The sequence below is a fragment of the Triticum urartu genome, chromosome 4, assembly GCF_003073215.2.
Source record: "Triticum urartu cultivar G1812 chromosome 4, Tu2.1, whole genome shotgun sequence".
Lineage (NCBI taxonomy): Eukaryota > Viridiplantae > Streptophyta > Magnoliopsida > Poales > Poaceae > Triticum > Triticum urartu.
Window position 1 is genome coordinate 100,162,096 of NC_053025.1, and position 19,642 is coordinate 100,181,737.

Genomic DNA, 19,642 nt, shown 5'->3' on the forward strand with positions numbered 1-19,642 from the left:
TAAAGCGGGCGAAAGCTTAGCATCCCAGTAGCGCTTGATAGCGACTGGAGAATGGGACGATGTGGAAGGTCAGCTTTTCGCGACGGAAGTTATCGGTAGAGCCGAATATAACTTCGAGCCAGAGAAAACCCATGCAATGGGTGTCCGGACCAGGCGTGACCCCTTGAAAGGCGGTTTTGCTGCGGCGGATTCTTGCTGGGTCTATCCCCATGTGGCGGATTGTGTCCTGATATATCAGGTTTAGTCCACTGCCGCCGTCCATAAGGACATTTGAAAACTGGAGTCCGCCAACTATTGGATCGAGTACCAAGGCAGTCCAACCTGCGTTCCTGATAGTTCTAGAATAATCCAGCTGATCGAAGATGATTGGTTTTGACAACCAATGGCGGGACCCCTTTAGGATAGGTCGTGAGGTGCGTACCTTTATGGGCGCCGCACGTTTTGTTATGTGAAGTAAGTTTACTGTTTTTACTTCTTGTGGGAAGTTCTTTTCTTTCCTGGTGCTCTGCTTTTGGGGTTCGTCCTCGTCTTCGCTTGGTGTGTCGAGCCCCTTGTGTTTGGCGTTGAGTCTGCCGGATTGTTTGAAAACCCAACAATCTCTGTGGGTATGGTTAGCAGGCTTACCGGGAGTACTGTGTATTTGACATATCCTGTCCAGGATTTTGTTTAAGTTGGATGGATCATCCCTGTTATCCTGGAGGGGTGGCTTTGTCTGATTCTGTCGTGAGCTTTTAAATCCGGCATTGACTGCCGTGCTCTTCGGACTTTTTTCCTTAGTCCGGCGACGGTCCTTGTTGCGTCGCGGTTTTCCATTTCCATCCCTAGTTTCGGATGTACTTGGGTCGCTGGGGCTGCATCTTGCCAACCAGCTGTCCTCTCCTGCACAAAAGTGGGTCATGAGGCTTGTTAGTGCGGCCATTGTTCTTGGCTTTTCTTGGCCGAGGTGTCTGGCGAGCCATTCGTCTCGGACGTTATGCCTGAAAGCTGCGAAGGCTTCAGCGTCCGGACAGTCGACTATCTGATTCTTTTTAGTGAGGAATCTATTCCAAAATTGCCGAGCTGATTCTCCGGGCTGTTGAGTTATGTGACTAAGATCGTCTGCATCCGGAGGGCGGACATAGGTCCCTTGAAAATTTGCTCAGAAAGCGTCCTCAAGTTCTTCCTAACTTCCGATTGTGTTTTCAGGGAGGCTTTTAAGCCAATGCCGGGCTAGCCCTTTAAGCTTAAGGGATAAGTATTTTATGGCGTGGAGGTCATCTCCTCTAGCCATATGTATGTGGAGGATATAATCCTCGATCCAGACTCCAGGGTCTGTTGTTCCATCATATGCCTCTATGTTTACGGGTTTGAATCCCTCTGGAAATTCATAGTCCAGGACCTCATCGGTGAAACATAGGGGGTGTGCGGCGCCCCTGTATTTGGGTGTGCCGGATTCTGATGATGGCTTTATTGCATTGCTTACGAGAGCTTGCTTTCTTGGCCCGTAAATGAACCTGACTGGGCCCTGATGCGAATCCTTAAGTGGGTCGCATGCTGATTTAAGTGCGGTGCCGCTTGCCGCTTTATACTGGCCATGGGGTCGTCTATCCGACCGTGTGGCTTTCTTATTTTTTGAATGCGAGGGCTCTAGGGCCTCTTTGTTGAATTCGGGCAGTAGCTTTCTCTTCGGATAGCTTTTAGTGCGGCGACTATCGCTGTATTTATCTGCGGTATTGATTACTTTGCTCCATCGGATCCTGAGTGCATCTTCCGCCGTTTTTAGCTTCCGCTTCTGCTTTTTCAGGCTGCGTGCTTTTGCAACGAGCCTCTTGTGGAGATTCTTCTGCTTCGTTGGTTTATCTGGCGTAAGGTCGTCCGGAGTGCCGTTTTCGCCGGGGGAGGGATGTTCGGTTTCTCTATCCGTGTTGCCCTGTTTGGACGGTTGCTCTAAGGCCTGCTCGTCGTCTACCGGGTCATCCTGCTCTATGGCTGGGTCTTTATCGAGGCGGGGCTTGGGTCGGTGTTTACGCCGACGCTTTGATTGCTTTTCGAGGGATCGGTCCCCTGTTCCATCCCCTTTTTCCTCGTTGTCGTTTCCTTTAGGGGTATCCACCATGTACACATCGTGAGATGGGGTGGCTGTCCAATGCCCTATGGGCGTTGGCTCATCTGTATCTCCTGCATCGTCGTCCATGCTGTCGATGTCTGCGGAGTCGAAGTTGAGCACGTCGTTTAAATTGTCGACAGTGGCTACCAAGTGGGTGGTGGGTGGGCTTTGAATTTCTTCATCGTCCGTATCCCATCCTTGCTGACCGTAGTCCAGCCAGGGCTCTCCTGATAAAGAGAGAGACTTTAGAGAATTCAGGATGTCACCAAAAGGCAAGTGCTGAAAGATGTCCGCGGCGGTGAACTCCATTATCGGCTCCCAATTGGATTCGATCGGCAGGGGCGCGGGGGGTTCGGAGTTCGAAGAGGAATCCGGCTCCTTGGAGTCACGGGCCGTGCGGAACGCGGGGCTGACGTTCGGCTCGATCGCCTTTGAGATCGTAGCCTCCGAGGTGACGTCCAACCGCTCATCCTCGATTGGCGCAATAGGCTCCGAATAAAGGGTCGGAACCGGTGCTTGTGCGGCCTCCAGGGCACTGTTCGGCGGCAGAGCTAGATCATGCCTCTCGACACTGTGCGGCGCGCTTGGCTGTGGCTCGAATCCGCCGAAGATCAAATCCCCGCGGATGTCTGCCGTGTAGTTTAAGCTTCCAAACTTGACCTGATGGCAAGGGGCGTAGCTTTCGATCTGCTCCAGGTGGCCAAGCGAGTTGGCCCACAGTGCGAAGCCGCCGAAGACGAAGATCTGTCCGGGGAGAAAAGTCTCAGCCTGGACCGCATCGTCGTTGATGATCAAAGGAGCCATCGGGCCTAAAAGTGACGACACAGAGGAACTCTCAATGAAAGCACCAATGTCGGTGTCAAAATCGGCGGATCTCGGGTAGGGGGTCCCGAACTGTGCGTCTAGGCGGATGGTAACAGGAGACAAGGGACACGATGTTTTTACCCAGGTTCGGGCCCTCCCGATGGAGGTAAAACCCTACTCCGGCTTGATTAATATTGATGATATGGGTAGTACAAGAGTAGATCTACCACGAGATCAAGGAGGCTAAACCCTAGAAGCTAGCCTTGTTGGGGCACGTAGCAGAAATTCAAAATTTTCCTACGTGTCACCAAGATCTATCTATGGAGAAACCAGCAACGAGGGGAAGAAGAGTGCATCTACATACCCTTGTAGATCGCTAAGCGGAAGCGTTCAAGAGAACGGGGTTGAAGGAGTCGTACTCGTCGTGATCCAAATCACCGGAGATCCTAGTGCCGAACGGACGGCACCTCCGCGTTCCACACACGTACAGCCCGGTGACGTCTCCCATGCCTTGATCCAGCAAGGAGAGAGGGAGAGGTTGAGGAAGACTCCATCCAGCAGCAGCACAACGGCGTGGTGGTGGTGGAGTAGCGTGGTGATCCAGCAGGGCTTCGCCAAGCACCGCGAGATATGAGGAGAAAGAGAGGTAGGGCTGCGCCAACAAGAGAAGAAACTTCATGTGTGGGCTGCTCCTTTGCCTCCACTATATATAGGGGAAGAGGGGGGGGCTGCGCCCCCACCTAGGGTTCCACCCTAGGGGCGGCGGCCAGCCCAGATCCCATCTGGTTGGGCGGCCAAGGGGGGGAAGAGGGGAAACTTGCCCCCCAAGCTAGGTGGGGCGCCCCCTCCCCAAACCCTAGGCGCCTTGGTCCCTTGTGGGGGGGCGCACCAGCCCGCCTGGGGATGGTCCCCTCCCACACTTGGCCCATGCTGCCCTCCGGGGCCGGTGGCCCCACTTGGTGGACCCCCGGGACCCTCCCGGTGGTCCCCGTACGTTACCGATAAAACCCGAAACTTTTCCGGTGACCAAAACAGGACTTCCCATATATAAATCTTTACCTCCGGACCATTCCGGAACTCCTCGTGACGTCCGGGATCTCATCCGGGACTCCGAACAACATTCGGTAACCACATACAAACTTCCTTTATAACCCTAGTGTCATCGAACCTTAAGTGTGTAGACCCTACGGGTTCGGGAACCATGCAGACATGACCGAGACGTTCTCCGGTCAATAACCAACAGCAGGATCTGGATACCCATGTTGGTTCCCACATGTTCCATGATGATCTCATCGGATGAACCACGATGTCGACGATTCGATCAATCCCGTATACAATTCCCTTTGTCTAGCGGTATTGTACTTGCCCGAGATTCGATCGTCGGTATCCCGATACCTTGTTCAATCTCGTTACCGGCAAGTCTCTTTACTCGTTCCGTAACACATCATCCTGTGATCAACTCCTTGATCACATTGTGCACATTATGATGATGTCCTACCGAGTGGGCCTAGAGATACCTCTCCGTCACACGGAGTGACAAATCCCAGTCTCGATTCGTGCCAACCCAACAGACACTTTCGGAGATACCCGTAGTGCACCTTTATAGCCACCCAGTTACGTTGTGACGTTTGGCACACCCAAAGTATTCCTACGGTATCCGGGAGTTGCACATTCTCATGGTCTAAGGAAATGATACTTGACATTAGAAAAGCTTTAGCATGCGAACTACACGATCTTGTGCTATGCTTAGGATTGGGTCTTGTCCATCACATCATTCTTCTAATGATGTGATCCCGTTATCAATGACATCCAATGTCCATGGTCAGGAAACGTAACCATCTATTGTTCAACGAGCTAGTCAACTAGAGGCTTACTAGGGACATGGTGTTGTCTATGTATCCACACATGTATCTGAGTTTCCTATCAATACAATTCTAGCATGGATAATAAACGATTATCATGAACAAGGAAATATAATAATAACTAATTTATTATTGCCTCTAGGGCATATTTCCAATAGTCTCCCACTTGCACTAGAGTCAATAATCTAGTTCACATCGCCATGTGATTAACACTCACGGGTCACATCGCCATGTGACCAACATCCAAAGAGTTTACTAGTGTTACTAAACTAGTTCACATCATCATGTGATTAAGACTCAATGAGTTCTGGGTTTGATCATGTTTTGCTTGTGAGAGAGGTTTTAATCAACGGGTCTGCAACAATCAGATCCGTATGTACTTTGCAAATCTCTAGGTCATATTATAAATGCTGCTTCCACGCTCCACTTGGAGCTATTCCAAATGGTTGCTCCACTATACGTATCCGGTTTTCTACTCAGAGTCATTCGGTAGGTGTTAAAGCTTGCATCGATGTAACCCTTTACGCCGAACTCTTTATCACCTCCATAATCGAGAAACATGTCCTTATCACTCCAAGGATAATTTTGACCGCTATCTAGTGATCCACTCCTGGATCACCTTTGTACCCTCTTGCCAGACATGTGGCAAGGCACACATCAGGTGCGGTACTCAGCATGGCATATCGTACAGAGCCTATGACAAAAGCATAGGGGACGACATTCGTCCTTTCTCTTTCTTCTGCCGTGGTCGAGCTTTAAGTCTTAACTTCATACTTTACAACTCAGGTAAGAACTCCTTCCTTGACTGATCCATCTTGAACACCTTCAAGATCATGTCAAGGTATGTGCTCATTTGAAAGTACCATTTAGCGTTTTTGATCTATCCTCATAGATCTTGATGCTCAATGTTCAAGTAGCCTAATCCAGGTTTTCTATTGAAAAACACTTTTCAAATAACCCTATATGCTTTCCAGAAATTCTACATCATTTCTGATCCACAATATGTCAACAACATATACTCATCAGAAATTCTATAGTGCTCCCACTCACTTCTTTGGAAATACAAGTTTCTCATAAACTTTGTATAAACCCAAAATCTTTGATCATCTCATCAAAGCATACATTCCAACTCCGAGACGCTTACTCCAGTCCTTAGAAGGATCGCTGGAGTTAGCATACCTTTTAGCATCCTTAGGATCGACAAAACCTTTCTGATTGTATCGCATACAACCTTTCCTTACAAAAACTGGTAAGGAAACTCATTTTTGACATCCATCTGCCAGATTACATAAATGCAGCTAATGCTAACATGATTCCGACGGACTTAAGCATTGCTACGGATGAGAAGATCTCATCGTAGTCAACTCCTTGAACTTGTGAAAAACTCTTCGCCACAAGTCGAGCTTCATAGACGGTGACATTACCGTCTACGTCCGTCTTCTTCTTAAGATCCATTTATCTCAATGGCTTGCCGATCATTGGGCAAGTCCACCAAAGTCCATGCTTTGTTCTGATACATGGATCCTATCTCGGATTTCATGGCTTCTAACCATTTCTCGGAATTTGGGCCCACCATTGCTTCTCCATAGCTCGTAGGTTCATTGTTGTCTAGCAACATGACCTTCAAGACAGGATTACTGTACCACTCTGAAGCAATACGCATCCTTGTCACCCTATGAAGTACGGTAGTGACATGATCCGAAGTTTCATGATCACTATCATAAGCTTCTACTTCAATTGGTGTAGGTGCCACAGGAACAACTTCCTGTGCCCTGCTACACACCAGTTGTAGTGATGGTTCAATAACCTCATCAAGTCTCCACCATCCTCCCACTCAATTCTCGAGACAAACCTTTCCTCGAGAAAGGACCCGATTTAAGAAACAATCCCTATTGCTTTCGGATCTGAATTAGGAGGTATACCCAACTATTTTTTTGGGTGTCCTATGAAGATGTATTTTATCTGCTTTGGGTTCGAGCTCATCAACCTAAAACTTTTTCACATAAGCATCGCAGCCCCAAATTTTTAAGAAACGACAACTTAGGTTTCTTCAAACCATAGTTCAAACAGTGTCGTCTCAACGGAATTACATGGTGCCCTATTAAAGTGAGTGCGGTTGTGTCTAATGCCTAACCCATAAACGATAGTGGTAATTCGATAAGAGACATCATGGTATGCACCATATCCAATAGGGTGCAGTTACGATGTTCGGACACACCATCACACTATGGTGTTCCAGGCGGTATTGGTTGTGAAACAATCTCCACAATGTCTTAATTGTATGCCAAACTCGTAACTCAGATACTCATCTCTATGATCATATCATAGACATTTTATCCTCTTGTCACAATGATCTTCAACTTCACTATGAAATTACTTGAACCATTCAATAATTCAGACTTGTGTTTCATCAAGTAAATATACTCAACATCTACTTGAATCAACTGTGAAGTAAGAACATAATGATATTCACTGCATGCCTCAGCACTCATTGGACTGCACACATCAAAATGTGTTACTTCCAACAAGTTGCTATCTTGTTCCATCTTACTGAAAACGAGGCTCTTCAGTCATCTTGCCCATGTGGTAAGATTTGCATATCTCAAGTGATTCACAATCAAGTGAGTCCAAACGATCCATCTGCATGGAGTTTCTTCATGCGTATACACCAATAGACATGGTTCGCATGTCTCAAACTTTTCAAAAATGAGTGAGTCCAAAGATCCATCAACATGGAGCTTCTTCATGCGTTTCATACCAATATGACTTACATAGCAGTGCCACAAGTAAGTGGTACTATAATTACTATCTTATACCTTTTGGCATGGAAAAATGTGTATCACTACGATCGAGATTCAATAAACCATTCCTTTAGGTGCAAGACCATTAAAGGTATTATTCAAATAAACAGAGTAACCATTATTCTCCTTAAATGAATAACCGCATTGCGATAGACATAATCCAATCATGTCTATGCTCAACGCAAACACCAAAAGACAATTATTCAGGTTTAATACTAATCTTGATGGTATAGGGAGCGTGCAATGTTTGATCACATCAAATTGGAAACACTTCCAACACATATCGTCAGCTCACCTTTAGCTAGTCTCTGTTTATTCCGTAGCCTTTTATTTCGAGTTACTAACACTTAGCAACCGAACCGGTATCTAATACCCTGGTGCTACTAGGGGTACTAGTAAAGTACACATTAACATAATGTATATCCAATATACTTCTATCGACCTTGCCAGCCTTCTCATCTACCAAGTATCTAGGGTAATTCTGCTCCAGTGGTTGTTCCCCTTATTACAGAAGCACTTAGTCTCGGGTTTGGGTTCAACCTTGGGTTTCTTCACTAGAGCAGCAGCTGAATTGCCGTTTCATGAAGTATCCCTTCTTGCCCTTGCCCTTCTTGAAACTAGTGGTTTCACCAACCATCAATAATTGATGCTCCTTCTTGATTTCTACTATCGCGAGTACCTCAAGGATCATCATATCTATCCCTGATATGTTATAGTTCATCACGAAGCTCTAGCAGCTTGGTGGCAATGACTTTGGAGAAACATCACTATCTCTGGAAGATCAACTCCCACTCGATTCGAGTGATTGTCGCACTCAGACAATCTGAGCACAAGCTCAACGATTGAGCTTTTCTCCCTTAGTTTGCAGGCTAAGAAAATCGTCGGAGGTCTCATACTTCCTGACGTGGGCACGAGCCTGAAATCCCAATTTCAGCCCTCGAAACATCTCATATGTTCCGCGACGTTTCGAAAACGTCTTTGGTGCCTCAACTCTAAACCGTTTAACTGAACTATCACGTAGTTATCTAAACGTGTATGTCCGATGTTCGCAACATCCACAAACGACGTTTGGGGTTCAGCACACTGAGCGGTGCATTAAGGACATAAGCTTTCTACTGCCCGCATAATCGGTACTGTCAGCTTTCAACTATATTTTCTCTAGGAACATATCTAAACAGTGGAACTAAAGCGCGAGCTTACGACATAATTTGCAAAGATCTTTTGACTATGTTCAGGATAATTAAGTTCATATTATGAACTCCCACTCGGATAGACATCCCTCTAGTCATCTAAGTGATTACATGATCCGAGTCAACTAGGCCGTGTCCGATCATCACGTGAGACGGACTAGTCATCATTGGTGAACATCTTCATGTTGATCGTATCTACCATACGACTCATGCTCGACCTTTCGGTCTCTTGTGTTCCGAGGCCATGTCTGTACATGCTAGGCTCGTCAAGTCAACCTAAGTGTTTCGCGTGTGTAAATCTGTCTTACACCCGTTGTATGTGAACGTTAGAATCTATCACACCCAATCATCACGTGGTGCTTCAAAACGACGAACTTTCGCAACGGTGCACAGTTAGGGAGAACACTTTCTTAAAATTTTAATGAGGGATCATCTTATTTACTACCGTCGTTCTAAGCAAATAAGATGCAAAAACATGATAAACATCACATGCAATCAAATAGTGACATGATATGGCCATCATCACTTTGCTCCTTTTGATCTCCATCTTCGGGGCTCCATGATCATCATCGTCACCGGCATGACACCATGATCTCCATCATCATGATCTCTATCAGCGTGTCTTCATGAAGTTGTCTCGCCAACTATTACTTCTACTACTACAGCTAACGGTTAGCAATAAAGTAAAGTAATTACATGACGTTTATGTTGACACGCAGGTCATAAATAAATTAAGACAACTCCTATGGCTCCTGCCGGTTGTCATACTCATCGACATGCAAGTCATGATTCCTATTACAAGAACATGATCAATCTCATACATCACATACATCATTCATCACATCCTTTTTAGCCATATCACATCACATGGCATACCCTGCAAAAACAAGTTAGACGTCCTCTAATTGTTGTTTGCATGTTTTACGTGGCTGCTATGGGTTTCTAGCAAGAACGTTTCTTACCTACGCAAAACCACAACGTGATATGCCAATTGCTATTTACCCTTCATAAGGACCCTTTTCATTGAATCCGTTCTGACTAAAGTGGGAGAGACTGGCACCCGCTAGCCACCTTATGCAACTAGTGCATGTTAGTCGGTGGAACCTGTCTCACGTAAGTGTACGTGTAAGGTAGGTCCGGGCCGCTTCATCCCACAATACCGTCGAAACAAGATTGGACTAGTAACGGTAAGCATATTGAACAAAATCAACACCCACAACTACTTTGTGTTCTACTCGTGCATAGAATCTACGCAATAGACCTAGCTCATGATGCCACTGTTGGGGAACGTAGCAAAAATTCAAAATTTTCCTACGTGTCACCAAGATCTATCTATGGAGAAACCAGCAACGAGGGGAAGAAGAGTGCATCTACATACCCTTGTAGATCGCTAAGAGGAAGCGTTCAAGAGAACGGGGTTGAAGGAGTCGTACTCGTCGTGAGCCAAATCACCGGAGATCCTAGTGCCGAACGGACGGCACCTCCGCGTTCAACACACGTCCAGCCCGGTGACGTCTCCCATGCCTTGATCCAGCAAGGAGAGAGGGAGAGGTTGAGGAAGACTCCATCCAACAGCAGCACAACGGCGTGGTGGTGGTGGAGGAGCATGGTGATCCAGCAGGGCTTCGCCAAGCACCGCGAGATATGAGGAGAAAGAGAGGTAGGGCTGTGCCAACAAGAGAAGAAACTTCATGTGTGGGCTGCTCCTTTGCCTCCACTATATATAGGGGAAGAGGGGGGGCTGCACCCCCACCTAGGGTTCCACCCTAGGGGCGGCGGCCAGCCCAGATCCCATCTGGTGGGGCGGCCAAGGGGGGAAGAGGGGAAACTTGCCCCCCAAGCTAGGTGGGGCGCCCCCTCCCCAAACCCTAGGCGCCTTGGGCCCTTGTGGGGGGGTGCACCAGCCCACCTGGGGCTGGTCCCCTCCCACACTTGGCCCATGCTGCCCTCCGGGGCTGGTGGCCCCACTTGGTGGACCCCCGGGACCCTCCCGGCGGTCCCGGTACGTTACCGATAAAACCCGAAACTTTTCCGGTGACCAAAACAGGACTTCCCATATATAAATCTTTACCTTCGGACCATTCCGAAACTCCTCGTGACGTCCAGGATCTCATCCAGGACTCCGAACAACATTTGGTAACCACATACAAACTTCCTTTATAACCCTAGCGTCATCGAACCTTAAGTGTGTAGACCCTACGGGTTCGGGAACCATGCAGACATGACCGAGACGTTCTCCGGTCAACAACCAAGGGATCTGGATACCCATGTTGGTTCCCACATGTTCCACGATGATCTCATCGGATAAACCACGATGTCGAGGATCCGATCAATCCCGTATACAATTCCCTTTGTCTAGTGGTATTGTACTTGCCCGAGATTCGATCGTCGGTATCCCGATACCTTGTTCAATCTCGTTACCGGCAAGTCTCTTTACTCGTTCCGTAACACATCATCCCGTGATCAACTCCTTGATCACATTGTGCACATTATGATGATGTCCTACTGAGTGGGCCCAGAGATACCTCTCCGTCACACGGAGTGACAAATCCCAGTCTCGATTCGTGCCAACCCAACAGACACTTTCGGAGATACCCATAGTGCACCTTTATAGCCACCCAGTTACGTTGTGACGTTTGGCACACCCAAAGTATTCCTATGGTATCTGGGAGTTGCACAATCTCATGGTCTAAGGAAATGATACTTGACATTAGAAAAGCTTTAGCATGCGAACTACATGATCTTGTGCTATGCTTAGGATTGGGTCTTGTCCATCACATCATTCTTCTAATGATGTGATCCCGTTATCAATGACATCCAATGTCCATGGTCAGGAAACCGTAACCATCTATTGATCAACGAGCTAGTCAACTAGAGGCTTACTAGGGCATGGTGTTGTCTATGTATCCACACATGTATCTGAGTTTCCTATCAATACAATTCTAGCATGGATAATAAACGATTATCATGAACAAGGAAATATAATAATAACTAATTTATTATTGCCTCTAGGGCATATTTCCAACAAGCCTATGGTATGATTGTTGTATGATGAAGTTGTCCTACGGACTAGGACCCTCCGGTTTATATAGACACCGGATAGGGTTAGTGTTACACAGAGTCGGTTACAATGGCAGGAGATCTTGAATATCCGCATCGCCAAGCTTGCCTTCCACACCAAGGAAAGTCCCATCCGGACACGGGACAAAGTCTTCAATCTTGTATCTCCATAGTCCTAGAGTCCGGCTGAAGGTATAGTCCGGCTACCCGAACACCCCCTAATCCAGGACTCCCTCACCTGTCGACACTGTCACATGGGACCAGTTTCAGCAGGCTTTTCGAACTGCCCATGTTTCAGCTGGAGCTATGGCCTTGAAGAAGCGAGAGTTTCGCAACTTGCGCCAAGGAGGACGGATAGTTGGCCAGTATGTGGAGGACTTTAGTAAATTAGCACGTTATGCCCCAGATGACGTTGTCACGGATGCAGCTAAGCAGGAGAAGTTTCTGGAAGGACTGAATGATGAGTTGAGCATGCAGTTGATGGTAGCAACCTTCAACAACTACCAGGAGTTGGTAGATCGTGCTCTTATGATTGAAGGGAAGCAGCAGCAAATTGAAAATCACAAGAGGAAGTATGCACAAGGAAAGTACAATTCAGGAGCCCAGCAGAAGCCACGATTTACCCCTAGACCAGGAGGACATTTTCAGCATACCCATGGAGGAGGTAGCTCACACAATCACAATGGCCCCAGGAATGGTAACAGTAATGGAGGAAGCAACGGCCAGAACCGCACCAACCCATCAACCCCAGCCAAGAAAGACCTAAGCCAAGTCACTTGCTTTAAGTGCCAGAAGACCAGACATTATGCCAATGAATGTCCTGAATTACAAAATGGAAATAGCAATGGAAGCTCTGGGAAGAAGCTGAACCCTTTCAACAGGGGACAGGTGAACCATGTTAGTCTGGAGGAGGTTGAAGAACAGCCGGATGTAGTAATCGGTAAGTTTTTGGTTAAGTGATTTACTACACTCGTTCTTTTCGATACTGGTGCATCGCATTCATACATATCCAGGGGATTTGTGGATAAGTATAAACTGCCAACCCAAGCCCTTAGATCACCCATGTTAGTAACCTCGCCTGGAGCAGAATATATGGCTAGTCTATGGTGTGATCGGTTACCATTAAGGATTGGTAACTATGTTTTTCCCTCGGACCTTATAGTATTGGAATCCCAAGGATTGGATGTGATATTAGGCATGGATTGGTTATCAAAGTATGAAGGGGATATTGAATGTGCTAGTAAGTCAATTTTGCTTACCACCCCAGAAGGGAGAAGGATCAAGTATGTATCTCGACATGTGCCAAATAGGACACAAGTAAATTGCTTAACAGGAGTTGTGCAGGAGGAAGTACCAGTAGTAAAGGATTTTCCCGAAGTATTTCTAGAAGAGTTGCCAGGCATGCCACCGGATAGAGATATTGAGTTTTTAATTGAGCTATTGCCAGGCACAGGGCCAATATCAAAGAGACCATATAGGATGCCTGCAAAGGATTTGGTGGAAATTAAGAAGCAAATTAAGGAGTTACTGGATAAAGGATATATTCGCCCAAGTTCTTCACCTTGGGGATCGCCAGTACGTCTAGTGGAGAAGAAGGATGGATCGTTAAGGATGGTTGTCGATTACCGAGGATTGAATGAAGTAACCATCAAGAACAAGTACCCACTACCGATGATCAATGATCTGTTTGATTGATTGCAAGGAGCTAAGGTATTTTCCAAGATCGATCTGCGATCAGGATACCACCAGTTGAAGATTCGGGAACGGGATATACCCAAGACGGCTTTTACCACCAGGTATGGGCTGTATGAGTGTACCATTATGTCATTTGGTCTGACTAACGCACCTGCATATTTTATGAACATGATGAACAAGTTGTTTATGGAGTTCTTGGATAAGTTCGTCGTAGTGTTCATTGATGATATCCTGGTTTACTCGAAGAATGAAGAGGAGCATAAGGAACATTTGCGTTTGGTTCTTGGAAAGCTCAGAGAACACCAATTATATGCCAAATTTAGCAAATGTGAGTTTTGGTTGAAGGAAGTTGGATTTCTCGGACGCGTTATATCCAGAGAAGGTATAGTAGTAGATCCCACAAAAGTTGATACCCTGACCAAGTGGGAAGCACCAACCACCGTCGGAGAGATCCGGAGTTTTCTTGGACTCGCAGGATACTACCGGAGGTTTATTGAGAATTTCTCAAAGATTGCGAAGCCTATGACGGAGTTGTTGAAGAAGGATACCAAGTTCATATGGACGGAGGAATGTGAGACTAGTTTTCAGGAGTTGAAGAAACGTTTGGTTACTTCACCAGTGTTGATTTTGCCAGACCAGACCAAGGATTATTAGGTGTATTGCGACGCTTCATGTCAAGGACTTGGAGCAGTGCTTATGCAGGAAGGGAGAGTTGTTTCATATGCCTCACGACAGCTTAAGCCTCATGAGTTGAATTATGCTACGCATGATTTGGAGTTAGGAGCCGTAGTGCATGCACTGAAGACTTGGAGACATTTTCTGATTGGAAACCATTGCGAGGTGTATACGGATCATAAGAGTTTGAAGTATATTTTCACACAGAAGGAGTTGAATATCAGACAAAGGAGATGGTTGGAGCTCATCAAGGATTATGATATGAAATTGCATTATCACCCCGAAAAGGCTAATGTAGTAGCTGACGCATTAAGCCGTAAGAGTCATGTCAACACCCTAATGACGGGAGAATTACCAAGGGAGTTAGCCGAAAATCTTCGAGAGTTATGTTTAGAAATAGTCCCGAGAGGCTATGTAGCAGCATTGGAGATTCAGTTTACATTGATGGATAAAATCAGAGAAGCCAAAGGACTGACAAGGAGATTGCTTCTATTAAGGAGAAAATTAGCAAAGGAAAAGCTAAGGGATTTCGTGAGGACGAGCACAATACCTTATGGTTTAAAGACCGTGTCTATGTACCAAATGATCCGGAGATTAGAAAGATAATCTGCAAGAGGCCCATGATTCACCATATTCGATTCACCTAGGAAATACCAAGATGTATTTGGATTTGAAGGATATTTTCTGGTGGACCGGAATGAAGAAGGATATTGCGAAGTACGTAGAAGTTTGTGATGTATGCCAGAGAGTGAAGGCAGAGCATCAGAAGCCAGCAGGATTGCTACAACCATTGCCGATACCCGAATGGAAGTGGGATAAGCTAGGCATGGATTTTATTACAGGATTGCCCAGAACACGTTCAGGCTACGACTCAATATGGGTTGTAGTCGATCATTTGACAAAGGTAGCTCATTTCATTCCAGTGAAGACTACCTATACTAGTGCAAAGTTGGCAAAGATATACATGACCAGGATCGTATGTCTGCATGGAGTTCCAAGGAGCATTGTATCAGATAGAGGAACCCAGTTTACTTCAAAGTTCTGGAATCAGTTGCATGAGACTTTGGGAACCATACTAGAGTTTAGCATAGCTTTCCACCCACAGACAGATGGACAGACTGAGAGAGTCAACCAGATCTTGGAGGATATGCTAAGAGCTTGTGCGCTAGATTATGGATCTAGTTGGGATGAGAATTTGCCATGTGCAGAGTTCTCTTACAACAACAGCTACCAATCCAGTTTGAAGATGGCCCCTTTCGAAGCCTTGTACGGAAGGAGGTGCAGGACCCCATTGTCCTGGGATGAAGTTGGAGATCGCCAGTTGTTTGGACCAGATCTGATAAAGGAATCTGAACAGAAGGTGAAATTAATTCGCGACAGACTAAAGGTAGCTCAATCTAGGCAGAAGAGTTATGCAGACTCTAAACGCAAGGAGACAGGTTACGAAGTCGGAGATCGAGTTTATCTTCGAGCATCACCACTTCGAGGAGTTAAGCGCTTTGGAGTTAAGGGAAAACTAGCGCCACGTTTTGTAGGCCCATACAAAGTGTTGGAACGTATGGGAGAAGTAGCCTACAAGTTGGAATTACCCGAAGGACTGTCAGGAGTTCACGACGTGTTTCATGTATCCCAGTTGAAGAAGTGCCACGCGGAGATGGCTGACATACCGCTAAGGGATATGGTACCACTGGAAGCAATTCAGTTGGACAGTGATTTGACCTATGAGGAGAAACCAGTTAAGATTCTAGAGTATGCCAGTCGAGTCACCCGCAGCAAGGTTATCAAGTTTTGCAAAGTTCAGTGGAGCCACCACACGGAGGATGAAGCCACTTGGGAACGAGATGAAGATTTACTGAAGGACCATCCTACCTATTTTCTAGCCAACCCGAATCTCGAGGGCGAGATTCATCTTAAGGGGGGTAGGTTTGTAACATCCCAAATTTTCAATTTGGAATGTTATACACTAGATCATCATTGCATATCATATTTATTGCATTTTGGTTGATCCTAGAAATTTTTCACAACTCAAGGACCCTCGGAGAGAGTTGGGGATTTCGTTATTTTTCATATTTGAGTTGTCTCGAATTTTGAAAATAGGATCATTTGATTTGATTTATTTTATCTTCAATAATTGCTATTATAAAAATATGAGAAAGGGAATAAAATAACTTTCCCAAAATAAAGAAATATTGAGGATTTAATAAAAAAAATCAAACAAGATTTTATTTGGTTTTATTTGCTATTTTATTTGAATTTAGGAAAAATGCGCGTTTTCCAAAATTGCATTTAGGCCCCAAATAAATGTTCATCCAGTGCGGCTTGATTTTAAAAGCCGGGGAAAATTTATTTTGGGATTTTTGGAGTCCGTTTAGTATTTCTTTTATTTGTTTTCCTGCGCAGAATTAATTTAAAAAAATGTGAACCGACTCCGGGCCGTACCCGAGCGGGACTCCGCCAGGGGGCCTTTATAAGCCGCCCGACCCGAGCCGCCGAAGTCCATTAGCCGCCGCAGCCCGCCCCGCGCCCTAACCCTAGCCGCCGCCGCCGCCGCTGCCCCGCCGCCCGCGCCGTCGCAATCGCCGCCGCCGCCGCCGACGGAGCCGCTGCCGCCGCCACCGACCGCACCCCGAGGTTGACCCCGCCGCCATTTTTTTAGAAAAACTGTTCGGTTTTTCCATCGGTTTTTTTAGTTTCCGTTTTTTTATTAGATTGGTTTTTTTTGGTTTAGTCTATTTAGTGAGCGTTCGCTCGTTCATTCGTTTTAACGAACGTGTTCGTCGTTTAGATCCATTTAACGAATGTTCGTTCGTTAAATTGTTCGTTGTTTTCTTTTTCTCGGATTAAATCCGCGATTTTTCTGATCGCGATTTCTGATCTGATTTTCGTTTTAGTATAACTTTTCGCTCGTTTATCGGAATCAGGTGATTCAAGCGCCTGGAGTTTCGTCTCGAAACCCTCTTTACGTTTAACCAACTTGAACAAGTTTTTGTTTCTGTAAAAATTGCCCTAGATCCAGAATAGTAATCGAAGCCTATTTTCTTTTGCCGTTTGTCTTTCGTTGCTTCGTTCGATGTGATTCTTTTGCCAACCGGAGTTCTTAAGTTGAACTTTCTGGTTAGATCTCTTATTTGAGTTTTACATGTGCATTAGTTGAGTACTTATTGTATGTTTGTTTGTTTGCGATAGAGTACCCGGAGTGCGCCGCTTGTTACTTCGAATCACTAGGTTTCCCAGATCATCAGCAAGGCAAGTAACACTTTGATCATACCTCCTACTACCCAGTTTTATTGCATTAGATCAATCCTCACACATTGCATGATTAGGATCTAATTAAATTGTGGGTTCAGGAAGTAGTTGAGGTAGTACCTATTACCTGTTTATTATCAAACCTTTGGGAGTTACTTCTACGTGTTCTTACTATTGCTATGCTATGCTAGTAGACGTGGATTGGGTGAGTGATTTCCATGACAGATGTGAGATTTCTTTAAATCAATGGTTTATCTAAGGTGGCAACTTAAATACACATCTGGGTGGATTGAGGTACCTGGGTATTCCAGGATTGCCTGTTTTCTTTTGGACCACCACCCAGGCTCAAAGGGATCATGAGATTATTCATGCTAGAAACTTCCGTGTGCAGCCACAAGCTATTATGGGCTCTAGCATAGTTGACTAAGTTGTGCGAACTCTTACAGTGGTAGACTAGCAGATGTAGGGGATGTAGGTGGTATGGTCTACCCGATCGTAAGGTGCTAGCGCTTCTGAAAGACTATGTCTCGGTCATCCGTTTCTCAAACACCATGTAGTGCGAGATATCCAACAGAGGAGATCGAGTCTTGTGGGAAAAAGTGCGCAAACCTCTGCAGAGTGTATAAAATAATCATGGTTAGCCGTGTCCCCGGTCATGGACATCTTGAGTATCTAGTACTTGGATTATCATGTGAATCTCAACATGTTACTATAAAATTAAGTTTGATGGGTTTGTTTAATGATGTTTAATTGGGATTGAGAATGCTGTCAACCATTCTCAATGTTTAACAACCACCATGATAGTTAAATAAATTTATTCCTTTTTAGTAGGGAAAACTGGCTTTACGCAAAACTGTAACCATAGAGCTTACCACTAGCGAAATATGCATATAGAATAGCTGTTCCATTCCATTACTCTCTATGTGTTACATTGCCAGCATATTCCATGTGCTGACCCGTTTCGGGCTGCAACGTTAATGTTGCAGACTTTTCAGACGACGATTAAGGAGTTTTTAGGTCGTGGTTCTATACTCAGTGATGCCGTTGGAGTTGATGGACTCACTTATCTTCCAAGCCTTCCGATGTTATCGTTATTAGATGGCCTTAAGCCATATTTATTGTAATAAGTTCTCTATTGAGACACTCGATGTAATAAGTGTGTGATTGCTACTCTGTTATAAATCCTTCAAGTACTGTGTGGTGTCAGCATTACTGATCCAGGGATGACACCGGAGCATAGAGATTGGACCGTTTGAGGTCTGGTCGCTACAGATTAGCTTGCGTCCTTTCAAGCATATTTAGGTCTCCAACAAATTCTTCAGATGTTTAAGTTCGTCTGGAGACCTGACCCTGCATAAGAGATCAGTTCTTTTTCTTCACCACCCACATCTGAAGGGGTGGCAAAGAGTTCATCATTCTGCGAGCTCCATAAGAGAACAGTGGCATTGAAGCCGTTCCACTTCGTTTCACATAAGAGGGGTTAGGGTAAGCATAAGAGTAAGCAGAGAAATTCTTCGAGGATTTATGAACATAATGATTTGAAGAATAATGCACATATCCATAATCCTTAGCCTTTCCCTGCGAAACAGAGGTGTTAGTGTCGGTATCAAAACCGGCGGATCTCGGGTACACAATGTTTACCCAGGTTCGGGCCCTCTCTATGGAGGTAATACCCTACATACTGCTTGATTGATCTTGAGGAATATGAGTGTTCCAAGAGTTGATCTACCACGAGATCATAATGGCTAAACCCTAAAAGTCTAACCTGTATGACTATGGTAATGAATATGTCCTTTTCGGACTAACCCTCGGCTAAACCCTAGAAGTAGATGTGTCTAGAGGGGGGTGATTAGACACTTAATGCTAAAGTTGCAATTTTTAAGCTTTTTCGGTTTAAGTGGAGTTTAGGCACAATTTCAACACACACAATACATATCAAGCAAGCATGCAAAGAGTATATGAGCAGCGGAATGTAAAGCATGCAACTTGCAAGAATGTAAAGGGAAGGGTTTGGAGAAATCAAACGCAATTGGAGACACGGATGTTTTTCCCGTGGTTCGGATAGGTGGTGCTATCCTACATCCACGTTGATGGAGACTTCAACCCACAAAGGGTAACGGTTGCGAGAGTCCACGGAGGGCTCCACCCACAAAGGGTAACGGTTGCGCGAGTCCACACAGGGCTCCACCCACGAAGGGTCCACGAAGAAGCAACCACCCACAA